Source organism: Rhipicephalus microplus, chromosome 8 (genome assembly GCF_043290135.1).
Source record: "Rhipicephalus microplus isolate Deutch F79 chromosome 8, USDA_Rmic, whole genome shotgun sequence".
In the NCBI taxonomy this organism is placed as follows: Eukaryota; Metazoa; Arthropoda; class Arachnida; order Ixodida; family Ixodidae; genus Rhipicephalus; species Rhipicephalus microplus.
The window spans coordinates 108,907,818-108,934,840 of NC_134707.1; the positions used below are offsets into that span (position 1 = coordinate 108,907,818).

Below are 27,023 nucleotides of genomic sequence, written 5' to 3' on the forward strand. Positions count from 1 at the left end.
TCTTTATGGAGTAGTTCGTGATACTGTAGAGATTGTAGCATCAGCTGATGAGTTCGTAGTGCTGCAATGGGCAACACAATGAAACGTTGCCTGCTTGCATCTGTGTGTGCATCCTTCTACAGGAATTCATCGACGGTCATTGAGCGTAATTCAAGCTCACTCGTTCTGCCTCTTCCCAGCACGTCGTGTACCTATCACAGCTTGGCTACGCCCTTGGGCTTATAATAGTTCGCTGGGTTTCTTGCAGTGCCGGAAAAAGTGAACATGCACCATGTCTTTGACACACATACACACAAAAAAAAAGGCAGCCGGGTTTGTGCGCAACATGCCGTAGAACCACAGCTAAAGCTGGAAAGCCAGCCTTTATAGAACCTTTTTAAACATTTTTTACCTAAGTGTTACAAGTGCACTTGCATGGTATACCCGTAACGGCATAAATTATCACAATCTGTTGCAGTGGGTAAGCATCCAATATGCCATTACTTGTCATTTTTTTTTTTCGGAAAAGCATGGGGCCCGCTGCAACCTTGCAAGGAATCCTGTGCACTTTGTGATGCTGTGGTGGACGATGATGAAGAATAATTGTTCCTTAGGCCTTTGTAATCGGTTGGAGCATTCAAAGACACACTTATTATGAAATTCACATTGTGCGACGCCTTGTTGTTACCTAACTGTTCTCAAACACTCTATCACACGTGTTAACGTCATTACTTACCGGGCATAAATCATTCATGGTGGCTGCAGTTTGCAACAAAGTTTCAAGCACCGCCGTCACCAGTCAATAACATTAGGATGGCGTATACAGCTCATTTTCGAGTAGTGGGCTGCCCCGCAGAGGGCCTGGGTTTGATTCTCCCTTCATTCTCTCTGTTTTATGTTTTATGTATTTTTTTGCGCGATAGTCGTTGTGGAATCCAGTGCTTGCCTTGGAGGGAAACTACAGCGCCCGTGTCGGTCCTTGTCGTCACGCCATAACAGCTTTCGCTGTAAAATGAATTCGTCATTTCTGAACGGCCTTTCCGACGTTACGAAGCGCTCTTTGTCTTGGCACTTGGGGCGTAATGAAAATTTTCCATACGTCATCTCAGTCAATTAAACGCAATATCAAAAAAAAAAAAACTCTAACGAGTCACATACGATAGAAAAACGTGAGTCATAACATCCATTCACTTGAGGCGAACCACTTAAATAAAGATTGCTTTGATTACGTAAAACAATACATGGACGAAGAAAATAAATGAGAACGAGGTGGCTTTCCCATCAAGTTGTCCTAATGGGCGGGGGGGGGTGGAGGAATACTTTTGAAGCTCGTGTATTTTTATCGGTGATTTTCGTAGCTTAGGATAACTTTAGAACAGGTATAAGTACCGATATCACATGATTTCGTATTTTTATCATGCAATAAGGTCACTACGTCACTGCCAAACGCGTGAGCTCGTAAGGACGCTCGCCAGAACCTTTGCACGGGCAGTATAGAAAGCGTATATGAATGGATATGTGTAAAGGTATAAATAATCGTGGTGTGGCATTAAAAATGACATTACTGACGAGTTTCGGTTTTTCTCTGTGTTTTTTATGCAATTTTAAACACATGTTTTCACAGCAAAAAAGATAGGCGAGACTACTAAACACGACAAAGGCCCTGCCTGCCATTTCGCCTCGGCGTTTTTTGCTTGTGCGGGTCAAATATTTGCATGAAAGGCTTCTCTCTTCCATCTCCTTTCTTCTGTGCGTGGGTGGGCCGTTTCTTCATGCACGTGTGGTTCATAAAAAGGGCTCACCGCACTACCCGCAAAGGGACAACAGTTCCTCGCCACCTTTTTAGGATTGAGGGACATGGTTTGTCGTTGTAAACAACTTCAGACAAAACCTCGTTTCGAGGCAGTAGCGCCCGCTCAGGTTCTGACAAGTCATGGGCCATGCGCCACGCTTGTAACTGGCAAAAACGTCAACAGTACGTTAGAAAGTACAAGCGACAGTGTTTTGCGAGTTTTTCCTACGTAAGAGCTTTCAGATCACTTAATTAAGAAAGTCGTTTAATGTCTTAGGGTGAGTCAGGGAGAGAAATATTGTGGTCATAAGACCCCATGAAAATCAAGTTGATGTTGTAGACGTTTTCTTTTTTTCTTCTGTATTCAATTTGCCAATCGAATACCTTCGCAGTGCGTCCGGCTAGTTTTCTCGTTCTTGCAACACTAATAGGACCGTACCTCAGTTTACACAACTCACGAGTAAAAAATGGCGGCCTGAACAGCGTTCGAGGCCCAATTTAAGCGAATATGTGAAGGGCCCAAGGCTCCCGCATCAGTGGCATTAACACGAGTGATGCAAAACAGAATCGTTCCTAAATACCTTCACTGCCTCCAAAGGCAGGCCCTTGCTGGGCGCTTGTACTCATTGTACACTTGCTGTAAGCGCTATCACAGTGACCCAGTGATCCCTTTTGCCAAAGATTCACCCACGTCGTTTCAACAGGGATATATGATCCCGCAAACTATTAACATGTAACCAGTCCTGTGGACGATCGAGTGTCACAAGACGCTCAGTTCTTCAGGGCTGGCAGGTAGCATGCGCGAGTCTAGCTACCGGCTAAGACGCGGTCCATGTTGCCGTTTGCGAATGCTAACAGCAGTTGGCACAGGTCTTCTACCGAAAGGAGGATGACCTGATGGCCGACTTTGTGACCGCCTCTTGTCGGCTTGGTGCGCCTTCGTGCCACTAAGAGTGAAATGTACGGGGCGGGACACTGTGCAAACCGGCCTTCGTAATGTTGGCTCAAGTGTCTGTTCGCAGAACAACGCGTGGTACTATCGTAGCGTTAGCTTACAAGTGTTAGCTTACAAGTTCGTAGTGCTACAAAGGGCAACGCAATGAAACATAACCTGCTTGCATTAGTGTGCGCGTCCTTCTATAGAATCTCTTCGACAGTTACCGTGCGTACAAGCTCACTGGCTTTAGTGTTTCGCAACACGTCGAGCACTTTGCTCGGGGTGTTGGTTAAGCACGCGTGCTTATCATAGCTTCGTGGCGTTCTCTCAGCGCCAGAAAAAAAATCAGTCAGCAATAACTTTTTGCAAAGAAAAAAAATGAACGTTGCCAGGCCTGTTCACAACGTTCAGTCATGATTACCCAAGAAATATGTATAGTTTGCACATAAGGCTCACCTTAACTGTGAATAAATCACACTTTCATCAGCCTCACATTGACGAAAATTCTGAACCGGACTCACTCGTACACAGAATGATCAAAACATTTCTCAGGTGGGCTTGCCCAAACTCACCCACACGGTATAATCAGATTCCGCGCAAGTCCCAGAGAGTTTACTCATAATTAAGCTCGGTGACTTATAATTCTGACAGACGACTAAGCAACTACTAACTACGCACTGCAACATCATAAGCACAATGCAGTGATACCAAAAAAAAGTGCCGCCATATCCACGAAGTGAATGATGATGAGTGGGCGAAGCTCCGGAGGTAAACCTGGTAAACCATGAATCCTCTGTACATTTTGCCCACTCGATTTTATTACATCGCTCCCCCTAGCGTACGTCGCCGCACTAAATTGAACGATTGCCTTCAACCAATGACACGCGCCATATGTGACATCATTCCTATTTTATAAGATCTCGCGTCTTTCCTCAACTACAAGTACCGCTTTCTAGTTAATAACATCTTGCATCTTTTCATCATCAGCTACAAGTACCACCATCTAGTAAACACTACAAGAACTAAACGAGAGGTAGCTACATACAGGAGATGGTACCGCCATCTAGTGAACACTGCGAGAACTAAACTAGAGGTGGCTACATACAGGGGATGGTACCGCCATCTAGTGAACACTGCAAGAACTAAACTAGAGGTGGCTACATACAGGGGACGCACAGCCCACGCCCTAAGGAGCTTCGCCCCTAAAAAAGACATATTATGAGGTCTTGGTTTGGATTACCTTTTATTAGGCCCGAGAAACCGGCAGCCGACAGCTACGATGAATGAGCCAAGATGATGATGCCACGCGACAACGATGGGGATGCATGAGCCACACATGATAATGATGATAATGTACCGGTGAAGAGGATGCGTATACTAAATGCCCACAATATCTACAAAAACGTCAATGGCATTCTGGCAGAAAAAAAAAGGCGCGTGGCACATATGAATATTTCAGTTCTAACATTAAGACCATGACACGACCGAAACGTTAGGTCAGTGTACGAATTCCTACCCGTGAATTTCGCATCTGAAGGCGTATTCATTTTATTGCTGTTTCTGTAAGACGCGGCAGGTCAAATTCCTGCTTGAACACGTGTGCAATGAGCTCGTGTCGAACATGAAGGCGAAAAAAAAAAGGTCTAAATGTCAATAATAAATTACAAACAAGGCGGGCTCCTTCGTGCTTTCTAAAAATTATCGCTGCCAAGCGAACCATAGCTTGCTGTGCAAAAAGGGTGTAGAGTGGAGCACCCGCAAGCTTGCCTGATTCGCGGTCAACGCAGTTGGTGGTGCCAAAGGAATTATACGGGCGGCGACATAGATCGCGAACGAGTGTCTTGGCTTCTACAGCGAGCGTGCACAAACGCCCATACGCTTCACGAACATTATTAAACACGTGTTTAGCTTCACTGGTCACGGGGAAAAGAAAAATTGTTCGCGAGGAAGAAAAAAAAAACGCGGCTTACGCTGTGCAGTAATACTTCACGCCGATTGGTTCGATCTCCCGATCTCTGCCTTCTTCCCAGCGGGCGGTGCCTTTCCCGGCAATTTGGCCCGTGGCACGCAGAAATCGCAAGATATCGAGTAGGTCGCCGAATCTATGTGCTTCGGGGTCTAGATGGAAAATTTGTTTGTTTGTGACCGCAGTGATTCTACTTGTTTTGTCTTTTTCGCGTTGCAGCAGTGAAGCGCGACGTCCAGCAACTTTCTGGTAATCCTAGATTAATCGACTCACAATCGGGTCAGCACTGCGTGAAGGCACGGTGCCTAAAAATGGAAGCAAATCATTCCCACTATTCTATAGAGGGGCAGTATACCAGAAGTCATGGAATACGTTGGCCGAGCCGAATTCTTCTGCAAGTACACAAAACAACACTCATGTTCAAGAGTGTTGCTAGTGAGGAAAGTTCGTACATGCCTAAACACGAAGAAAGCTATTACGACGTCGAAAAAGGAAAAAAAAAAGAAAGCTGAGAGACAAAAGCAGAAACAGTGAACACAGAGGTAGCTTTGTGCTCACTGTTTCTGCTTTTGTCTCCGATGTTTCCCCCTTTCGACGTTTCAGTGGAGTCCTTTGAGTTTGAGAACTCACTTTTCAACGCCTCATCGTCATCGTAGCAACCACCCCCGCAATCGGCAGCACCACAGGCAAGGAAATGAGACGCCCCTTGTGTGCTGATGACTCGAGGCTCTGGCGTGTCAAACATTGTTGGCGCGTATTATCAGGGGGAAAAAATAACACCACTTACGCTCACATTTTTTACAAGATATGTTATGAAACCAGAGTGACAATTGACGGGGTAAACTGGTGTGCGCAAATAAAGACAAGGACACGAAAGGACCGGACAGGTACAGGCGGTATTTTTCCACCAAAACTGAAAGATTGCGCCTGTACCTGTCCGGTGAAGTGTGAACCAACTCTCACAGCTTCAAGTTTTACTGACAATTGACAGTGGCGTCATTCCTCCGCGGTACTAATGAGATCTAACTGACAATTATGCTAAGAAAAACATAGGCGATGTTATATGAGGTAAGCTTAATGTAACTGACTGCGAAGAAAGAAAAGTAGATGAAAAGATAACTTGCCGTGGGCAGGGACTCAACCTGCGACCTTCGAATGATGCGCTCGATGCTCTACCAACTGAGCTACCACGGCGGTTATCCGCTATATCCCCCCCCCCGCCCCCATGTTGCTATGCGGTGAGTGTCACACAATCACCGCCATGGGAACATCTGTGACGCTTACTTACGCCTTCGCGTTCACTTCACGTATATACTCAATAAGGTGCATGGGAGGATGGCCGCCGTGCTAGCTCAGTTGGTAGAAAATCGAATGCGTCATTCGAAGGTCGTATGTTCGGTTCCTGCGCACGGCAACTCATCTTCTTATCTACTCTTCTTTCTTCACATTTACATTACTATTACCTCATATAACATCCCCTATACTTTCCTCTGCGGCATTTAACTACTAGATCTCAATAATATTGCGTCTAAAGAAGAAAACAAGCTCTTAATTGTACACTTCTTTCCTCCCCGGTTCTGTAACGCATTAAACACCACATAACCTCCACACTGACTTTCACACCACGGAGCAAGTAACCTCTGGCAAGTTACGCAGACATGATATGTGGAGAATACGGCGAAGACGTACACTTCTAGGTGGTGAACGTCTGCCTCCGCCACTTGAAGGACGCATGTTTCACAAACTGTATGTTGCTGGACTCGGTAGTTGCAATAGACTTAGGCTATCACTGTGGCGAAGAATGACGCTTCTGTGGGGCATACTCTCCTGCGCTGCCTAGTGCTGAAGGAGATTCCCTCTACCGTATATAGCCCGTGGACGCTGCTCGTGCACGGGGTCCGTGAACTGATCTGTTAGTTGAACTACCAGTCCACCCGTATGGTGGCGCCAAATAAACATCTTTACAAGTGGTGTAGATTGATATAGGCCCTAACTTAGGCTCTGCGCTGGATCCCATACCATTCGTTTAACCAACAGCTCAACTGCAACACCAAGCGCGCGTTGGTACCCGGAGGAATAAAAGTATATGTTATATTACCGAGTGTCTTAACTGTCTGTGGTTTCGCCAAACGTCAAACGCTTCTGCGAACTAAGACACCTTATTTACTTCTCACATCATGTTTATCTTGAGCAAGATCACTTCTTTACCACAAATCAAACTTCGTCGCGATCATGCCCAGTTGGGCTTCTAGACCTTGTCCACAATAATTCTCGACAGACACATTCTGCGCACGTGACACTGCATGGGGAGACATGCGGCGAAAAACAAGTAAAAGCGCAGCCAACTCGTCGCTCAAACAGGGCGAAAACCCCAGTACTCGATCGGACTTGGCGATAAGGACGAATTTCGGAAGCTCTTACGACCATCGGCGGCTCTTAGAAGTGTCCCGGACCGAGTCATCAAACCGGTCGCAGCGTCGGTGTGCAGATTAAAAGCAGCGATACTCAGGAAGCGGGCTGCGATGACTCTAAGAGAGGGCCCTGAAAGGCCCGCGCCCAATGAGAGAGAGTGAACACGACTGTCCGTTTAGTAGCACCGTTGTGCACAGACGCACCAGTTTAACTGTCCCGCACACCGTTGAGTATGCTATAATGAGCTCCTCGTGCGGAGGATTATGGCCCAGAGAGAATGGTAGTACGCCTGCGAACGCGCGAAATGTTCAGGCGTCTCTTTCTTCTTTCGGTGTGGTTGCGGCTATTTCCGTAGATCCTCTTACGGCGACTGCCAGTTGTACACCCGCTTAGAAGTGCTACGCAAATCAGAGTGCGTGTCCACAACAACCGCACTAAAGCCTTCCACAGCGAATAGGAAACAAGGTTGCTCCAGCCGCGGAACCCGAGGTCTCGGTTTCGGTTCAGTGAAGAGCACCCAGAAGTCCGAAGATAGAGGCCTCGAGTAGCCAGCTTTTAAAGCGAACGAAGGCCACATCCCAGCAGATCCTACGCATTATGGAAAACGATGTCACCGAAATGCTGCCTGCACCTCATGTGATTTTCCGCGGTTTCAAGCGTTACCAGGCGGATCAACTTATTTTGTCAGCAAAGTAACTTTTCGCATATGGCGTCGTCTACGTTAACGCCGAACAAGGTATAGCATATGAAAGACTGCTTGTTAGGTTAGTTGGTTCAACATTATTGCAGTGAGAAGGGTACTTCATGCTCCGATGTACCTCTGCGGGAGTCAGATTTATAGAAACGAGAAGTATGCTAATGTGTGGTTATCTGCATATTCGAATCAGTGATCGTTGGCGTATTTATATTTGGTGGTGCAACATTTGATTGTAGTTTGCTGTAAATATCGATGATAGTAAACACATTAACTTGCTTGACACGACTCTCCGAAAATAGTATTTTGATCTGCAAACTTAGTTGCCGTGTTTCTTCAAAAAGAATCATGTACGTGGCAAGCGAGATCTTCAAAAAGAAAGTCAAGAATATAATTTTATTTCTGTTGAAGCGCCGGTATACGCAAAAAATATTTTGCATTCAAAACGCTGCGTGCAATTGAATTTCCAAAACACTGTGTTGCAGAAAACGATTTGTGTTTCTATCTCGAGGTTTGCCTGACGATTGAGCATGGTCTTGTTTGTGCTGTCGTAACTTGTCTTAAGGCCTCCGTTCATCTCTGTTCGGGATAAAAGAGGCCAGGTTTGGTCTGGTGTCGTTTTCTCAAAGAATAAATGAAAATAAGTTAGTTTGTGCAGAGTCCACGAGAGCTGTACCGCTCATGTAGCTAACTTGGCATTTTGATGCTCTGCAAACAAGGGCCGCAGAGGTAACACTCCTATGACTCTTTTTTTTCCAGTGCCTCTCACACTGAATTTCTTCATGTCCTCAGACTTGTTTCCTAAAGCTCGCGCTTTCCATTGCGCATTTGTTCCCACGGGAACAGTCTGAAAGCTGGGTCATTGTCTAGGATAAACGGGAAATGCAAATGACGGCTGCCACGAACAGCTGCGGCGAGTACTGACGATACGGAAGCACGGTGCTTAGATCAGTCGTGCTGATAGCCCAGATTGACCGCGGCGTGGCGCGTACGTCAGGTCCGAGACGAGGGGCCGCGGGAGGAGGCATACGCCCAACTCGACGGCAATGAGGACAACACTAAGGCACCGTGTTAGGAGTGAACCACCGCCATAAAGCCAGGACTGTACAGCGACGTAAGGCACGCTTGTGCGTCGTGCGGCACTTGTGCTATAGCTCATTACGTGCCTCTACTTACACTGTATACATTGTGTAGCCTTTGCGTCATCAATGATACTCTCCACCGTCTCATTTCGGAAATAATAATAATAATAATAATAATAATAATAATAATAATAATAATAATAATAATAATAATAATAATAATAATAATAATAATAATATTAATAATAATAATAACAAAAGAAGAAGAAGAAGAAGAAGAAGAAGCAATTCAGCTGATCTGATCCCACGTGCGTGGGAATCAACGTTGTGCACCGTGTCATTATTTTTTATTGAGCGGCACGTCGTGAAAAGACGATATATATATATATATATATATATATATATATATATATATATTTATATATATATATATATATATATATATATATATATATATATATATATATATATATATATATATATATATATATATATATATATATATATATATATATATATATATATATATAAAATTGTGGCGAAGCCTTCGAACAGAGGGTCGTCCTCTCCAGCGCCTAGTGGTTCGCCCTTTTAGCAAAGAGAAGAGCAGCTCGTGCAGAGAGTCGGTACCCGCATTGACTGTCGCTGTCAAGCATCATCGACAAGTGTCCGTCAATAAACGTCTCAACAATTTAGTAGCGAGTGCTGTGCCCTTCTAACACCTTCGGTTAGCATTCCATGCCCTTGGAGCTTCGATCCCGTACCTTGCCTTCCACCATGCACCAAGACGCCGCGCAGCAAACGCTTCCTCCTGCGCCGACGCCATGTTCCGGTGTCCCCCGCATCCGCGACCCTCCTGTCTTCACCGGCGCGGATGGCACCGACGTCGAGGACTGGCTCGCTATGTACGAACGCGTCAGCGTCCCCAATCATTGGGACGAGGCAGGTAAATTGGGCAACCTGGTTTTCTACCTCGCGGGTGTGGCTGGCATGTGGTACAACAACCACGCATCCGATTTCCCCACTTGGTCCGCTCTTAAAACCGCCGTCGTCGACGTGTTCGGCCGTCCTGCCGTTCGTAAGCTGCAAGCCGAAGAGCGGTTACGTGAACGAGTACAGCAGACCGGTGAGTTCTTCACAAGTTACATAGAGGACATCCTTGACTTGTGCAAGAAAGTGGACGCGAGCATGGCAGAGGCTGAAAGAATTACCCATGTTCTAAAAGGCATCGCCGACGATGCCTTCACCATGCTCCTGGCCAAGAACCCTCGCACGGAGGCAGAGATCATTACACTTTGCCGAAGTTACGAGAGCTGCGGCGGCAGCGCTCAATGACCCGTCGGCCACCGTCACGTGACGCGGATCTCTCAGCCTTGTCAACACTTCCTGACCACACCACCTTGCTCGCTGAAATCAAGTCATTCGTGCGGGAGGAAGTTGCCCGCCAGGTCTCTTTACTAGCTTTTGCTTCCCCGCAACGTGCTCAACAGCCGTCAAGCACACTTCTGCCTCCCCTCCGCCGAGCCATTCAGCAGGAAATCGCGGAGGTCGTTCCTGAATAGCACCAGCCGCCTCCAGCATCTACACCACATGCTGACGCCGACGCCCTGTCACGCTCTCCCTTGCCTGACGACAATGTCCACGACTCGGCGTCTCACCTTGCCATTTCTTCCATTAGCATTCATGCCGTTGCTACTGAACAGCGCAAGGATCAATGAATTGCCTCACTGATAGACTTGCTGACTCATCCATCCACTCCATCCACGCGTGCGTTGCGTCGTCAAGCCCACATTTCGCCATTCGCGACGACCTTCTCCACCGACGCAATTACAGCGGTGACGGCCGCCAGTGGCTACTAGTCATACCCCGCACTCTGCGCTCTCATATATGCGAATTCTTTCATTCTGATCCGCAATGTGCGCACTACGGGGTATCGAAGACTTACCACCGCATTCGCCAACGGTACTTTTGGCGCGGCATATACCGCTACGTGCAGAAATTCGTTCGCTCCTGCATAGAATGTCAGCGCCGCAAAGCTTCAACGCACCTGTCGCCGGTAGGTCTGCAACCTCAACCATGCCCTGCCAGGCCGTTTGGGCGCGTTGGCATCGATTTGTATGGGCCACTTCCACTAACGTCGGCTGGTAACCGCTGGGCCATTGATGCTGTGGGCCACCTCACGCGATACGCCGAAACTGCCGCTCTCCCTGCGGCTACAGCGAGCGATGTGGCTTCCTTCCTGCTCCAACAATTCATGCTGCGACACGGTCCACCTCAGGAACTGCTAAAGTGATCCAGGCCACGTCTTCCTGTCTTAAGTCGTCGAAACTGACGAAGGCCGGTCCCACGGCCGAAACGTAAAGAAACCTTTCTGTTTTTCAACGTGTGTCTTCTTTTTATTCATATATATATATATATATATATATATATATATATATATATATATATATATATATATATATATATATATATATATATATATATATATATATATATATGCAGGCAGGCATGGTGGTTGAGTGGCCGTAGTGTTGCATATAGTCAAGTAGATGAAGGCCAGACTCTAGGCCGAAACGTCGAAATAAACCACGTTGTGACTGCTCACGGAGGATCTACTTGACTATATGCATACATATATAAACGTTGCACGCAGCACAGAGATATGTTGCACAGTTTCAGGTGTTTATATAAGCAGTTGTCTGTATTTGCGCAACGATGCAAACAGGAACATGATTATTAGCAACACCAGAAGCGATCAGTTGATATGAAGTGCTGCTGCTCGTTAGGATGGTAGCCCTGGACACTGCTACATAAATCAACTTCAGCGCATGTGACACCTAACTATACCTGACGTTATCCAAACGTGACGGCTGCATCGAAAGACTACATATGTAATGTTTATCAAATCGCAGAGCGAACACTTCAACCACAATTGACGCTGCACCAACATTACTCCCTGTTTGAAAGGTATTTCCGTGCCTCGCCATGGTGGTCTAGTGGCTAAGGTACTCGGCTGCTGACCCGCAGGTCGCGGGATCTAATCCCGGCGGCGGCGGCTGCATTTCCGACGAAGGCGGTAATGTTTTAGGCACATGTGCTCAGATTTGGGCACACGTTAAACGCTATGCTATGTCGCAGTGGAGGGCTCCGGAAATTTGGACCCCAGGTGGTCCCAATTTCCGGAGCACTTCACTACGGCGTCTCTGATAATCATATGGCGGTTTCGGGACGCTAAACCCCACATATCAATCAATCGATCTAAGTATTTCCGTGACCTAGTGTGGCTCTGTGGTGGAATGCTTGAATGCCACACAGAAAGCTTAGGTTAGATTTCTGCAGGGAACCTGACATTTATTCTTTGCATTCCAACGCTGCCGATGTGACTTTTGTTTATAGCTTACGCGTTTAAGTTACTCGTGTATGTTCTCACCATCCCTGGCTAGGTAAAAAGTGACAGTCACATGTGGCACGTACTCGCATACCAGTGGCACATACCCACCGGCGTTCATGTACCGCTGTCTGGCTGGAAGTTTTTGACGATGTACGCGACGGGACTGTGACATTATTCATGTCCTCACGAGCGCGTCATATTCGTCAAACCGTCTTACCCTCCCATGCGAGTTTTGATTCACGCCAAGGTAAGGGAGTGATCGCGAGAGCACGAGACGTAAGCGGCTAGATAGATAGATAGATAGATAGATAGATAGATAGATAGATAGATAGATAGATAGATAGATAGATAGATAGATAGATAGACGGACGGACGGACGGACGGACGGACAGACAGACAGACAGACAGACAGACAGACAGACGGACGGACGGACGGACGGGCGGACGGAGAGACGGACGGACGGACGGAGAAACAGACGGACGGACGGACGGAGAGACGGCCGGACGGACGGATAGACGTACGGACGGACGGATAGACGTACGGACGGACGGATAGACGGATAGACGGACGGACGGATAGACGGATGAACCGATGGACGGATAGATCGATGGACGGACGGACGGATAGATAGATGGATAGATAGATCGATGGACGGACGGACGGATAGACGGATAGATAGATGGATAGATAGATCGATGGACGGACGGATGGATAGATGGATAGATAGATGGATAGATAGATCGATTGACGGACGGACGGATAGATGGATAGATAGTTGGATAGATAGATCGATGGACGGACGGACGGATAGATGGATAGATAGATGGATAGATAGATCGATGGACGAACGGACGGATAGATGGATAGATAGATGGATAGATAGATCGATGGACGGACGGACGGATAGATGAATAGATAGATGGATAGATAGATCGATGGATGGACGGACGGATAGATGGATAGATAAATGGATAGATAGATCGATGGACGGACGGACGGATAGATGGATAGATAGATCGATGGACGGACGGACGGATAGATGGATAGATAGATGGATAGATAGATCGATGGACGGACGGACGGATAGTTGGATAGATAGATCGATGGACGGACGGACGGATAGATGGATAGATAGATGGATAGATAGATCGATGGACGGACGGACGGATAGTTGGATAGATAGATGGATAGATCGATGGACGGACGGACGGATAGATGGATAGATAGATGGATAGATAGATCGATGGACGGACGGCCGGATAGATGGATAGATAGATGGATAGATAGATCGATGGACGGACGGATAGATGGATAGATAGATGGATAGATAGAACGATGGACGGACGGACGGATAGATGGATAGATAGATGGATAGATCAATGGACGGACGGACGGATAGATGGATAGATAGATGGATAGATAGATCGATGGACGGACGGACGGATAGATAGATAGATAGATGGATAGATAGATCGATGGACGGACGGACGGATACATAGATAAATAGATAGATGGATAGATAGATCGATGGACGGACGGACGGATACATAGATAGATAGATAGATGGATATATAGATCGATGGACGGATGGACGGACACATAGATAGATAGATAGATAGATAGATAGATAGATAGATAGATAGATAGATAGATAGATAGATAGATAGATAGATAGATGCAAAAAGTGATTGCAGTACGCAAGAAAAGGCTTCGCATTTATTAATGACAGAAACTACAATATTAAGAGCTTACGTGTCAAAACGTCGATATTGTAATGCACGCTGTGCTGAAGGGTATAAAGGAAACTTTCGGCCAACTCGTGCTCTTTAATGTGCGCTGAAATCGCACAGTACCGGAGTCACTAGCACATTGCCTTTATCGAAATGTGACCGCCTTAGCCGAGCGCACATTGAACCCGCAAGTTTCGAGTCGACAGCCGAGCAGACTATAGCTACCGCACCGCAGAGGCCGAGAACCGCCTGACCACATTTTCTGAGCGCATAATTAGGCCGCTGTGGTAGCTCAGTGGTTAGAGCATCGAACGCGTTATTCTAAGCGCATAATTTCCTTTCGAGTAACAGAACTTCCAAATTCTTGTCACCTGTTCTTTGCGCATTAAGATGCGCCGGACATATTTCGCATCTCTGGCGTATGTTTGACTAGGATAGCGATGAATGGAGATATTACACCCAACTACGCTAGACTGCGACGAAACTGAAGCAGCGTACAAGTCAACAAGCAGATCAATAGAAGCTTAAAAAGCTTGAATTAGGGCTACCAAAGATTGTGGGCAACGCCGCGTGCCACTGAAACCAAGTTCCACGTGAGCGATGTGATAGTGAGAGCTCGGAAAAGTTCATCTGCTCGCTCGCATTCGGAACTGTTGTCCGTATTGTGCATTGGTAAACAAGTAATAATTATATGACAAAGCTTAACAGCAATATTTTTTCATACGTAAGCAAACAATGACTCTCTTGCGTCTTTTTCAGGGATTTTCATGCACAGACATTGCAGGAGCGCAGAGATCAAGTGTAGAACTTTTTTTTTTACTGTTGTTAAATGTGTGATGCGGTCGTCGTAAAATTCAAGGCGGTAATGCACTTTTTTGACAAATTACTAATCCCATCTTTTCCTCCCTGAGAACGAGCACGAATACTGTGCTTATTGATTGCTCTGTTCTGTGTGTAAGAACCTGAAAAAAAGTATGAATTAATCTGCAGTGTACAGGATGCTTGGTCTCTGATTACCAGTTGTTATTGTTGAGCATTATCTCAGTGGCATCCCTGGGGCAGCATGTTTGTGGCAGGTAGTGTGCCCGTAGCATGAAGTGTATACTATAAGCATGTGGCAATGCGGATGACGAAGACTGCACCCTTGTTGAACCAGTGCCTCCTTTAAAATAGAGGACGAATTGGTTGAACAATCAGCACATAGAAAACGGAAACCACTGGCTATGAATTCGGTGACGTTAAGCCTATACAGCAGCCGTGCTCTAAGTTTCGAGGTTACCCGTGCTCGTGAAGGAGCAACAAGCCCCGCAATCTCTCTTTGCCAAGTTCCCTTCCCAATCTTTCGTCAGGGATATATGTTCCCACAAACCACTCACAAGTAACCAGTCCTGTGGACGAGTGTCACAAGACGCTCAGCTCTTCATGGCTGGCAGGTAGCAAGCGCGAGTCTAGCTACCGGCTGGGGCGTGGTCCAGGTTGCCGTTTGCAATTGCTTACAGCAGTTGGCATAGGTCTTAAACCGAAGAGGGAAAGGCCTTTCATCGCAAACTCTGTAGCCGCCCCTTCTCGGCTTGGTGCGCCTCCGTAGCTCCTAAGAGCGCAATGTACGGGTCGTGACACTGTGCAAACCGGCCTTCATAATGCTGACCAACGCGCGGTACGGAAGTTGCGGCGTTAGCTTGGAAGTTCGTAGCGTAACGATGGGCAGCACCATGAAACATGGCCTGCTTGCATTCGTGTTTGCGTTCTACTACAAGAAATCTTCGACATTTACCGGGCGTAGTTCAAGCTCACTCGCTCTGGCATTTCGCAACACATTTCAAAGCCCGCTTAAGAACTCTATCATGCTGCAGTACCAAGTTCATATTTAGATTACTTTCACTGCGTTGCCATCGAAAAATGAATTGATCATATTTCAGTGCCCTGTACAATGGGACGAGGCTTATAATATAACAATTCACGCAGCTCATCTCAAACACCTTGACGAGTGTCACACGTTATCACATTTCACACCAGATACCTTTCATTCAGTTTCAAGACATGTGTGTCATCTTCGCTTTGCATCCAATGACACTAGAATGTAGCGAGGCTGAACCAGCCGACTAATCAACAAAGATGTTACTGGAAGCTTGAAAATCTTGAATGTGAACTACCAAATGTTGTTCGCAACATCGCCTGTCAATGAAATAAACTTTTAATAAACTTCAACGTGTTAAGTGACAGCTTTACAGTGGTGTAACCAGGCGGAGGCCATGACCATGCCCCTTCCCCGAAAAAGAAAAAAATTGCCACTTGAAGGGGGCGCCTCTCCCCCCGAATCAACCTTGTGCCCCGCCCCCTCCGAAAAGAATTCACAATTCATTGTGCATTGGTTAACTACTACGACTGTGTGTCTATACTGAGCAATAATATTGGTTTCATGCGTAAGCAAGCAATTGATCTTTTGGTAATCTTTCAGAGCGTTTCATGTTCGGACATTGCACGAGCACAAAGATATAAAATGAAACTTGTTGACGTTCAACATACGATGCCGTGTTCTTAAAAACTTATTATATGATTTTACTTTTCCTAAGCGTTACGAAGTCTAGGCTTCTTCCTCAGTAAAAAACAGGAATATTTAATTATGAAGTTTACCGTTCCGTCTGTACTAACCACCACAAAGTTTGAACAAGTGAGCGCTACGCAGCATGCTTGGTCGCAGATCAGCTCTCTGTGCTGTACAAATGTAGTATCGCTGCGCAATGTGCATGGCGGTATACTCGTAGCATGTAGTATGCGCGTGGCATGCAATGTGGCAACTGGGATATCGAAAGCTGCACTTTCGTAGAACCAGCGCCTCCTCTGAAAATTTTAGGAGGTGTCAGCTGAACCAACAACGCGGGGAGAAACGCCATCGCCGAATATGACTTCAGTGACCCGATGTGGCGTATCCATTAAGCATACAAGATGTCCACAGCAGCACACCTACCACTGATCCCAACTGATCACAGCCTTCACATTCACATGATTTACCTTTCCACGAGATATGTATCCTGTACGGAGAAAGGATAAGAATATGCTGTAGTGGGCCATCTATTTAGCAAATGCCTCAAGCACGAGCTGTTGGCCCTAACGTTGTGATTTCTGTTTCGGCCGTTGCCGCCTTCTTTCAGTATTGATAGGCTTTCCGTGCAAGTGCTGTTTACACCAATAATCCCCGCATCGATTCAAATAAAGTGGACACCTTTTGAATTCAAACAGCGCTTCCAGAAACGATCTTTGGCAATGGAGTTCTCAGCCGAGCATGTTTGTGACGCAATGTAATAAGGCAGTGCGTTCACCTCTCTGTCGACAAACTCATTTCGCATGCACGTCGGCTCTGCCAGGACTGCTAGTGCGCCACCACAGATGCACAGGCGAGCAGGCTAGAGTGAGCGAGTGCGCCGTCGCATAAAACCGCCAGATTTCGTTGCAACATCAGGCGCCCGCATTCTTCGGCGAGTCCTTACTCACTGCGGTGCTATTCACGCACGCAGGGCACAAACCACAAAACGTACACGCGGTCATGAAATATGTACGTAGAATACATGTAACGCTGACAGACACGCACAAATACACGAACAAACTTTCTCCATTGCAACCGGAACGTGAGTATACTCTGCAGAACGAGCGCGCACAGACGGTTCAGTGGCATAAGCGGGTGTTGCGAAAACGGTCTCGGTGCAACGGAGACGGTGGGAAGGAAACATTCTAGAGCCCCTTCTTCGTGTGTGTGTGTATGAGACGTAGCGCTCAATTAAACTCGCTGATTGCCGGGCAAGCGCTCTATGGACGTCCGTGGACTGCATCTAATGGTCTGCGAAGCGGCGTTTCTCCCAAGAGACCTCGGGTATGGTGTCCATGTCGTACTACACCGCTGCACCCTCGGTTACGACATTGCCGTAAGGAACGCCGTCTCGCGGTAGGCCCACCGGGGGCGTGATTATGTCGGCGATGTTTCGTCGTCGAGAAGCCGAGAGGTTTATGTGCGGGAGTTCATACGAAAGCTGGGCGGGCAAGTGTGGTTAGGGTAATTAGCGGAATATCGTTTGTAGCCGCCGCCACGCCGGTAAGCGTTGACAGACGGAACGGTAAACTTCATAATTAAATATTCCTGCTTTTTTATTGAGGAAGAAGCCTAGACTTCGTAACGCTTAGAAAAAGTAGAATCATATAATAAGTTTTTAGGAACACGGCATCGTATGTTGAACGTCAACGCTTACCGCCACGCCGGTAAGCGTTGACAAGTAACCACTGCTTTCACACACAGGTAGACCTGAAGAAACATTAGAGACAACGGCAATCAATTCTGATGTTTTCCACGGCATCGTTACCATGTGCTAGGGGTGCACCGTTAAGTGAATTTTCAAATTCATTTTGACAACCTCGCATTCGTCGACGTGTACGTATGTCTGCTCATACATGCCTTTTACTATTTGCTTAGTCGAAATGCGCCCACTGTGAGTGGGAATTGAACCCGCGACCAAAAGCTTAGCATTGCAACGCCTACCTTTGAAGCTTATGACGAGTTTGCAGGCGGTGCTTTGATACCTTGCGGCTTGATTTGAATAACGCTGTTTTTCTTTGCTTCAAACAGCGTGAAAACCGTGATTCTTATAGACGAACCACTTGTTTCTACACATCAAAACAATTGACAAGGAGAACTGCACTCTCGGCTGCTGTCCCGCAGGTCGCGGGGTCGAATTTCGGCATGCGGCGGCTACATTTCGGTGGAGGTGGAAATGCTGCAAGCCGGTGTGCTCAGATTTTGGTGCCCGTTCAAGAACCCCAGGTGGTGAAAATTTCAGGAGCCCTTCAATACGGCGTCTTTCGTAATCATATGGTGGTTATGGGATGTTAAACCCCACATATCAATCAATCAAAAGAGAATTGCGCTGAAGGAGAAGCCTGTGTGTTCGAAAAAAAAAAATCAGACCAATACCTACACATTGCAAATTATACTTACTGGAACACTGCCTCGCTGAAGTTTTCAAGGATATTTTTGTCTATATTAATGGAGAACACACTATTCGGCGTGCGCTTGCTCATTTAGAGAGCCCGGAAACATGCAGTCGCTCAGCAACAGGAGGTGACGTTCGTTTCCTCTCGACGAGAGTTAGGGAGCATAGTGCGCTCAGTTTTTACCTTCATTTAGTTCATCGTAGGTGAAATTCTGACGTCATGTTATACGAGACATCTCCCTACGAAACGTTTGAAATTTCGTTAAAGGGAGAGCTTACACGGAGTTGATTGGCTCATATTGTTGGATGGTATGTTTCATATCGCCACCATGTGGTGCGTTTCTTGAATTAAAAAGTTCAGCTACTTTGCTCGTTCAACACAGGCTACGCTACGACATAAGAAGGTTAGGGAAGGTGCTTCATTCCAACGATGAAGCGTCAAAGGCACTTGCGAATCATTCTAGCATAAAAGCCCATATGAAGTGGTGTAAAAGTGTTCGACCATGTCGTGTTAGAGTGACCCTATTGAACATCTATCCAAGACAGGCGCAACCCTCCCCATTCGGTGAACTCACTAGAACTGACATTTAATATTCCTACGACGTTCTCACCGCAGCACCTTCCCATCTATTACAAAGCCGTGGCCGAAAGTCGTCCTCTTCTAAATAATAAAGGTTCAAATTACTCCATAACTCCTCTCATATGCTGTCATTGTTAGTCAACAAACAACGTCAACTAAAAATGACAGCATGTCCACGGAGGGAATGATGATGAGTGGGGTGAAGTGTTCGTCCGTCCATCTGTCCGTGTGTCCGTTCATCCGTGCATCCGACTGTCCATGCATCCATCCCAACATCCGTCCGTAAGTCCGTCCGTACGTCCGTCCATCCATGCATCCGTCTTTCGGTACCTCCATCCCAGCGTCCATCCGTGCGTCAATCCATGCATTTGTGCGTCCATCCATCCGTTCATGTTTCCATCATCGGTCCGTCCAACCGTCCGTTCGTGCATGTGTTTGTCCTTGAGTCCGTCCATGCTTCCGTCATCTGTGCATCCGTCTGTTTTATTGCACACACTGCTGTTGTATCAACGCCATCTATAAATTGAGACGAGAAATTCTGATGAGACCTGCAGTGCCATCTTTTATACTGTTCGGGACAAACTGCCGGTTACGCCTGACGCGGGACAAGGTTAGACTAAGAGGAGCTTCACCTCTAAAACAACAGTAACTACTACTACCACTACTACTGCTACTATACTTTACTGCTACTACTTCTACTGCTACTACTACTACTACTACTACTACTACTACTACTACTACTACTACTACTACTACTACTACTACTACTACTACTACTACTACTACTGCAACTACTGCTGTTGCGGATGCTGCTATTGCTACTATTACTACGAAAATATGCCAACTAGAAAAATACCTTTCAAGAAACACCTATAGTTTTATGTGGGCCCCTTACAACAAGTAAAAATGGCTTTCGTTGTGACTATTATATTGAAGCGCGCTTTGTTGTTTCAGCGTACCCTTATCTGGTGTAGGCAAGCAACTCAGTTTAGCGTGGACTTGCGTCAACATTTCGGCATTGCTTCGTGCATGAAACATGTCGACATTTTCATTAGGCCAACGGATACCCTAGTCCACAAGTTGAATTAAAAATAAACTCTTAAGTAACACAACATATGTGAATTGTGGCCAAGGCCAGTGCTATAATCTCCCCTTCAACCTTGTTTCAGCCTGTTCACGTCTAGCTTATCGCGTGCATAGCACTTATCCTTGAAAAACATTTTCTTCACTTAAAAAAAAAAAAACACGGTTTACTGCACTCAGCCCAAAACAAAACCACGGTCCGCTGCTTTCGGTGCCTATTTTTTGTGTCTCTCTCGTGCGGCAGTTTATTACCACCGCTTGCGAACGTGCGTTCTGATTGAAGCCCGTGACGAGGCGCCAGGCCTAGCAGTTGTAACCGCGTCGTGCACGCGGCTAGAAGCGCCCAGTCATGGAACCCCGCAAAGGGGTCAGAGGAGCGCTGGGCCGTGCTCTCAAGGGCTTCGTCGTTGCTTACTGCTTCACGGGGACCGAGTACGTGCTCCCCGGTGATGTATGCATGCAGTGTAGCTACAACTGCATCGACTCGGTGGCTCCCGAGAGGATTTTGCATGCGAATAGGGCGTTTCGCAAGATGGCACCACCGTCCCGATTTCCATGCATGGTGGCGACGGGTGCGGGGACCGTGAGCGTCCATGTCGTTGTAGCTCTAAGGAGATTCACAACTGCACTGAAGCCAAACTTGGAGTTGTGTGCCATGTGGTAGGCGTCAAGGTTATTGGATGCACGGCTCATCTGTCCTCAGGATCGTGTCTATTCAAAACTCCGTCAACAGGAACCATCGTGCACTCGGTCCGGAGGCATTCTTGTAGTAATGTGAAGAGGGGGGGGGGGGGGGCGTTTTCTGAATCGTTCTTACTCCAGTGGCTATTGCAACGTGACCCGGAACTCGAAGTACTCAGTGTCCTTTTTATTATTTCTTTGTACGTCTGTATTTGGGTGATCCTTGGATTTTGTGCTGCGTCGAGTGGAAACAGCGTTGAGTCTTTTTTTTTTCTGCGGTGATCCTTGATGATTGTTATGTGGGGTTTAACGTTCCAAAACCACCATATGATAATGAGAGACGCCGTAGTGGAGGGCTCTGGTAATTTCGACCACCTGGGGTTATTTAAGATGCAACCAAATCTGAGCACACGGGCCTACAACATTTCCGCCTCCATCGGAAATGCAGTCGCCACAGCCGGGATTCGAGCCCGCGACCTGTGGGCCAGCAGCCGAGTGCTTTAGCCACTAGACCACCGCGGCGGGGCGCTCTGCGGTGATCCTCGTGGGACTGTTTATTCAGCCCATCATCCTACACGCCTGCTGGTGTACGTTGAACACCTCTGAACACCTTGTAGAACCAAAGTGACTGGATATGAGAGGGAGCTCGAATATGGCAAATCTGACAGTGCATTGGCACCACTTATCCCGGATCTTTTATGCCTTATTGTGTTCTTGAACGAGTATGAAGGAGTGTGACGTTATACGAGGGGCAAATGCATTCAGGTTTACATGCTTCTCTCTTCTTTACTTACTTTTAGCAACACCAGCTTGTGTTTGACAAAATTGGTAGTCCCCCCCCCCCTTTTTTTTGTTTTTGCAGAGTGACTAATTTCGCACTGAATTTTTTCACAAAGCATTTGAAGCAATAGTCAGAAAAAAAATCGTTCTCGAAGTGCATTCAATCACATCTTGCCGTAAAAAATAAGAAAATGTCTTTACTTACGTTTAATAAAAAGCACCTTAACAGCTGGGGTCCTCATTTTATTTCGGTAGTTATTTCCTGCTTCCATTATTGAATCTTGCTTTTGTTTCTTTTTCTGCAGTGACCAAAGGTGCCATCGACAATCAGCTACCAATTTCGACTTCGTCCTGGTAAGATGCACAAAATATTGCCTGCTTTCTGAATTCGAGCAATGAATCTTCCGGAAATCATATGAACTATGGTGTTTAGCACGTAAAAAAATTAAAATCAACAATGTTTTTAATAATAGCTCTTTTGCAAGCGTGTTTCCCAATTGACGTGGTGGGATGACACCTTACTGTGATGAGTCATAAACGACAAGCTGAAGTTCCCTTTTATATACGAAACTACTTTTGCACATTCCGTGCCTAGCCATTCGGTGCTCTTACTAAAAGTAAGAAGCTTCTTTATTTTTCGTTTTGTTACCTGCGTAATGCAAAAAGAGCACTTAAGGTATCATATTTGTGATCAGAAGCCATTACTGTTATCTTTCTTGCGCTGGTAATAATCTCCGTTTCGAAAAGTGTCACTTTTTTGAACGTAGACGCTTCTTCAAGAGGCGGAAAGAGAGAAATGATATGCACAGTCTTTGGAGTTGCTCGTGCATTGGTTCATGCAATAGCCACGTTGAATTCAGTGAAGTCGTCCATCGGTCTAACTTCGAGGTACTCGCCAAATGTTGACTCCTTCCTGCCACTCAAGAATGAAGCACTTGCCATCTTAAGGACCCCACAAAAGTCCAAGTGCGATGCAGTATTGTAGCAATCCTGACAAAACAGACGCGTTATTGCTAATTGGACTGTGTGCGACTGTATGCTTAAGTATTTCGTACATAACCCGTATTACTCATAGTAGTGGGTTTCAAAATGCTGGATTTATTTCAGAATTGTGACAAAGAGTGGATGACTGTCTTAACCGATGACAAGAACTTTCCTTATGATCTTCAATTATGGTGGTAATACTGAGAAAAAATTTGCGAACCTAATACATTTCAACAATCGCTTGAAAGGAACTATATTCAGTACAGCTGTTCAATCCACCGAACTGAGATACTCGAGAGCTGCATGCATGGATTAATAGAACCGTGGGCAGCCCAGTGTCTGAAAGTTTGCCAGTTGCCAGCATGGTCCTTGTTTTCTCAATTTGTTCGCGTTGAGACATATTAGGTAAGAATCACCCAACACACGTAGTTAACTTATTACCGCGTACAATAAAACGAATCTTCAAAGAAGCAGTTACACTGTGAAGTTCTTATATGCTTCACCTGCAGGGTTCACAGAAAGTGTTAGCCAAGAATCTTCTGTTGGTGTTGGAGCAACGATTGTGAACCTATCGAGCACAATCGTTTTTGTTTAAGAAGAATGCTGGTAACATCTGCAAGCGTCTATGTATTATGAATATTTCTTGCATACAGGCCACAGCACACTTCAGTTCACGAGCGTGCATTTGTTTTGTCCAGCAAATGGTCTAACGCCCCCATCAGAAACAAGGGTTTCTCAAGTTTATAGCTGAACAAAGAGATCTCAGCCAGTTATTTGAGCATAGTGGCGTTTAGGCCGAGTTGTATTTTACCAATAACGTTGAGTAAGACTAGGGCAAGTTATCGCACAGGTTTCGTACTGGTAAAACGGTAGGGTCACTTCGAGCACTTAGGAAATAGGTTACATTGATGCAGAATACACTGTTAAAGAACTTGGTTTTTGAGCACCTCCGCATATCGCTTTCCTTTCAGTTTTAGACTGCGTACGGCTATAATGTGAAAACCTAACGTTGTGTCGTGTGCAGCCTAGTAAGCGCAAGTTCTGAAGTTTGATTTTGGGATAAAACTGTAGTGAATTAAGCATGTTCACTTTATCATCTCAAAGCTGTCTCTATGATTAAAAAAAGTCAATTCTCCCACTGCTTGTCCAACTTAGGCTATCTGCAGCCCTTCAGCATCTACTGTGTAATCGGACATACCTACATTTTTTATCTTTTCATTCAAATTTCACCAGCATGGGTTTCAAAAAGTGACAAATACATTAAACATAAAGCTGCATTTTCGTGCTTTGCCGCACACCTTCTCATACTTAATGCCGACGAGGTGGCTCAGTGCAGTATGCTCAGCGTTCTTGCGATATTTCCTCCAAATTTTCTAAACGCAAGCAAAAGTTGGGAAATATAACTTTCATATGCAAAGTAGTATATCTGTAGCTTTTTTTTTCTTTTTTTCTCTTACTAACAGTACGTTAATTTCGCCTGAATTGCTCTATAATTTTAGGGAACCTTGTTCCATTGTAAGGCATCACTGTGGTTGAAGAACTACACTGAAGCTGACAGCTGTAGTTTCCGTAAATATAAGGCCAAAGCCAGAATGTTTTCAATGCGAGGCGTTTCTTTGCGTACTGCAAGCACTTTTGGCACCCATCTATTTATCTATCTAACTTTCAATCAATCTATCTAGCCAGCCGCTTACGTCAGGGTGCTATCGTGATCACCCCCTCAAATGGTCGTGAACCAAAATTACTATGGAAGGGTAAGGTGCTTTGGCAAATATGACGTGCGGCGGAAGACATGAATATTCTCACAATACCGTCGCGTACGTCACCAAACATTTCCCGCCAGACAGTGGCACATACCCGCAGCAGAGTTTGTGCCTCATGTTAGTGACACTATTGACCCGGAATGGCGGGAACACGCATGGGCGATTTCAAGGCGTGAGTGCTAAGAAAAACCTGACATCGGCAGCGTTGACCAAATGAATGCAAACAAGAAATGTTAGGGTCCCTGCATGAATCGAACCCAAGCATTCTGCGTAGAAGTCAAGCATTTTACCACAGGTCCACGCTGTGTCTCCGTACTACCGTTTTTCAACTACCCTCTAGTGTTCGTGAAACGTCGATTGTGGCTGCAGTGCTGGCTATTCAATTTTATAAATATTTCATATGTACTCCTACGATTCAGCCGTCACGTCGGGTTAACGTCAATTATAGTTAGGTGCCGTGCGCTGAAGTGTATTTTTAAAGCAGCGTTCAGCGCTACCATCCTCGCGAGCGCCAGCACTTCGTATGAGCTCATCACTTCTCGTGTTGCTAATATCACATTCCTGTTGGCAGCATTGAGCAAGTGCAATAAACAGGTTACATAAACATCTGTAACTCGCCAATGTATGTTTGTGCATGTAACTTTTAAACATATATTCGGCATAATTTCGTAACGTGTCGCTCACTAAAAAAAATAAAACATGGTCACCTTCCCTCCGCTAACGGGGATTCCCAAATTACGTGGGATCTGCAGAATTCGTTTTTATAAGGAGAAAAGAGGGGGGAGGGGGTCCCACCATACTTTATGTATTTCGTGGGTGTGCTTGTATGTGTGCGCTTTTATATACGCAAGCAAAAGTGAAAACTTTCGGAAAGGTTTGAACACTTCCCGCCTCGCTTGGCTGTGCCACTAAAACATGTCATAGCGTGAATACAACGCCAATCGTGGGCATATAGGCATCAGATTAGAAACCACTTTCCGGAATCTTACAGATTGATTTTCATTAATATGTTCAACTAATAGACGACAAAATATTAGCTGGCGTAAGTACACTCTCGATAATTGCTTATCACTTTCGCTTGTTTGACGTAATGCTCCCCGGCAATACGTTCGTAAATTGGGACTTTATATCCGTCTCTTGAGAGATGCGCGTGCGCGGAGTTTACCTTGCAGGAAGTTATTATAATAAGCGACAAGATGTTCAGGATTCAACATATGCAAATCGACTTGGCACGCGGAGTTATCTTTAAAGTAAATGTGGTACGGAAAGTTGCGCATAGACAGATGGACACGCATCGTGAGCCGGTAAGATTGCCGTTCTTCCGGCGCATCTAATTTTTGCCTATGCCTGTTCATAGTGCCCGCTTCAGCAACCAACTCGTGGGTGTGAACGGAAGGATATCGGCGTTTACATTCAAAGGCGACCGAAGTCTCGAAACGTCGAACTAACTAACTCATCTCTGCGCAGATCCGCACGGTAAGAGAATTTTCCCAGTTGCTATCCCGTTTAGCGACCACCGGATGCGCCTTTGCGTCCTGATTACTCGATCTTCCGGAACAGGTGAACTGTCTCATTGGATTCTCAGTCAAGGCCACAGTTCTTCTTTGCGAGTGCGATTCCGGTTTGAAGGACGCTCGTTTAGCAGTTTGTCTAACATTCTTGGCACATTCAAGCCCGCCACAATTTTTCTGATAGGCATTATGCAACTCATTGGGCATTATGCATAGGCATTATGCATGGGTAGCAATAACATGAGTATTTCCCATTATAAATCGTCATCTCTAGTTTAATTGTGTTTTAAAAAAAGGGAGGGGGGTAACGATTTAGAGTACTAGTTACTCTACTAATGCAGAGCTTAAAGCAGTCCCGTGGGAATATGGGCGGAATCACCATGCGTGTGAAAACCGTATGTATGAACAGCACAACCTAACCTCTAGGTTGCACTGTTCATACATTCAGTTATGTCCTACCAAATTGCCCAAGTTTCCACGCAACGTGTTGGAGCTGTTTTTATGCCCAAATCACCGAACACTACGCGCGTGTCTGGGAGAACTTCTTTACAGTGGAGCATGCCTGGTAACGTTTATTAAAAAAGCTGATCGGGGGATATTTTACCGCTCCTCACATGCTCACTTATACCTACTCGAAGTTTATTGGCTTCACTCAAACGCCAAATGAGAGGACAACAC

At 46.0% G+C, this 27,023-nt stretch overlaps 1 protein-coding gene across 6 annotated transcripts in view; it reads left to right on the plus strand.

Moving 5' to 3' along the window:
* LOC119163914 (prestin) overlaps positions 1-27,023 on the plus strand; it is a 280,268-nt gene that overhangs the window by 152,899 nt on the left and 100,346 nt on the right. For 3 of the 6 annotated variants that reach the window (XM_037415982.2, XM_075872469.1, XM_037415984.2), the window contains one exon: positions 22,393-22,441. The exons of the other annotated variants lie outside the window; for them this stretch is intronic. The gene's annotated coding sequence lies outside the window, so the exon portion shown is untranslated. The remainder of the gene's footprint in view (positions 1-22,392; positions 22,442-27,023) is intronic. 6 annotated transcript variants of the gene reach the window in all.